We start from the raw sequence: 2824 nt of genomic DNA on the forward strand, positions 1-2824 counted from the left end.
AAGAGATTTCCCTTATAATGAAATTAAAATGAAACTTAATTTTATTTACTTTTTTTTAGACTTTTCTTTCTTGAAATGTTAATCTATGTTTTGTGTTTTTACAATGTGTTTATTAGTGACAAATGAATAAGTTATTCTCATCTTCTGATATTCACTTTCAAATCACTAACATCCTATTTTATAGAGCATATTGAAAGTTAGGAAAACGGGGTTTCCTGTGTGTATGTGTGTGTATGTGTGTGTGTGTGTGTGTGTGTGGTGTGTGTGTTGTGGGTGTGTGTGTGTGTGTGTGTGTGTGTGGTGTGTTGTGTGTGTTGTGGGGTTTTGTGTGTTTTGTTTTTGTGTGGTTGTTTTGTTGTGTGTATGTTATTATGTATATGTATGTATATATATTATGTGTATATATTTTTATATATGTTGTGCATGTGTATGTATGTAGAGTTGTTGTGTAGTATATGTATTATGTGTATGTATATTATTATATAACTGGTTATTAAACACATTATATATATATACATATATTTTAAAATATATATATAATTATATATATATATATTTATTATATAATATATAATATTATATAAATATATATATATATTATATATTAAAATATATATATTATATATATATATTATATATATATATATAATGTCTGTATGCATGTATATGGAGATGTTATATTTTATTTATTTTATATATATATATTTATATATATTAATGTGTTTTTATATATATATATATATATATATATATATTATATTATATATATATATTTAGAACGGTTTACATGAAAAATTCATATTCCTTTTTCATATTGTAAAATTTATTAATCATGACCATAACTCACTTAATTGGGGTATTAATTAATCCGCTGAATGAACTGATGTTTCCAACACTCGGTTTTTTAAATTTCACTTGATCTCCAGACAAAATTGAAAAAATCTAATAAAAACAATTTACAAACTCTTTAAGATTGATACCTCTTTTATAAGCTCTTTAACATATTATAACTATACACCAAGAAATTCATTCTACTTAGCAAAAAAAAAGATGAAAAGTACAAAATAGGGTAAAAATAACTCACGACTTTTCACCACTGGACTTTTTTACCTGTCGCCTCAGAGCCGCTGGGTCAAATGACAAACGGTCCCAAATTTTCAAAAAAGTTTTTTTTTTTTCTCGTCTTCAACACATTGCATATACATATATTAACTATTAAAAAAATACTGTATAATAATTTCCAAAAGAATGTCATATTTGGAAAATCTGTATTATTATTAATTAAGGGGCCCCCAAATTTACGAAAAAGTGTTCATGTTTATTGTCCTGACAAAAGATAAGAAAATCATGAGTTGATAGTCAACATTATGAAAGAAATGAAATATATTAAATCAAATTTTCGGATGATAAAAGCGCATTTGCGCATTCGAGTTTAAACACGGGAATCTGGCGAGATAGTATTTTGGGTTGTTTAACTTTTACTTAAATTGCAGGTGTGGAGTGTGATGTGAGTTTGTCATCTCTCTCTCTACTCACTAACTCACTCCTCTCTCTTCCTCCTTCCTCTCCCTCTCTTCTCTCCTCCTCTCTCTCCTCTCTCTCTTCTCTCTTTCTCTCTCTCTCTCCTCTCTCTCTCTCTCTCTAATATATATATATATATATAATATATATATATATTTTAATATATATAATGTATATATATATATATATATATATATATATATATAATATATATATTATATATGTGTGTGTGTGTGTGTGTGTGTGGTGTGTGGTGTGTGTGTGTGGTTGTGTGTGTGTGTGTGTGTGCATAAGCTTAACATAATACCACACACACACACACACACACACACACACACACACACACATACACACACACACACACACACACACACACACACACACACACACACACACACATTCTTAACTGTAATAGATAACCAAACATTTATAGCGCTTATAAATCCCGTAATATAATCTAAAGATATTCATACGTCATGATATTTATTCATGTATTTCAAAAATAATCTCCAAAGGATAATGAAGCAGACGCACCAAATATTCGCAGACTCCCATAATTACAATCTACATGCGGTAATATAATTCTAGAACCACATAAATATCTCGAATTCTATCCAGAATGTCAAAAAATAAATGAATATATAAATAAATAGATAAATTAATTAAATAAATAAATAAACTCACCTGAATACAGAGCGATATCGGTGTGTCTTCCCTCCCCCAAAGCTGTCAACTCACTGACACCTGTTTGCCGGCGGTGTCTACATTCACACGCTCTGCCAACCACGGTGTCATTTCGCTAATAATAAAGGGGTTTTTAACCTGGGGTCCATGCAGCCTTAGAGAGTCCAATGGATGGGTTTGTTGGGTGGGGGAGGATCAGATGAAATTAACATGTATTTCATTTTTATAATCGCTATCCTTTTTTGTATAAAAAAATGTTATTTGTTTTAGATTGTTTACTTTAAAGTGTGATACTACTTTGTGCATCTCGTATATGCATGGGATAATCAAATCTCAATAAAGTACATTATGCACATTGCATACAAAGCTGTGTTTATGTGAATGTAAATCTTTATATATAGATATTTATATATACACATATATATATATACATTTATATGCATATATATGTATATATGCATACACCACACACACACACACACACACACACACACACACACACACCACACACACACACAAAAAAACAAATTATATAAATATATATATTATAATAAAAAAAAAAAAAAAAAAAAAAAAAAAATTTTTTTTTTTTTTTTTTTTTTTTTTTATAAATATTATA

The sequence above is a fragment of the Penaeus monodon genome, chromosome 11 (genome assembly GCF_015228065.2).
Source record: "Penaeus monodon isolate SGIC_2016 chromosome 11, NSTDA_Pmon_1, whole genome shotgun sequence".
In the NCBI taxonomy this organism is placed as follows: domain Eukaryota; kingdom Metazoa; phylum Arthropoda; class Malacostraca; order Decapoda; family Penaeidae; genus Penaeus; species Penaeus monodon.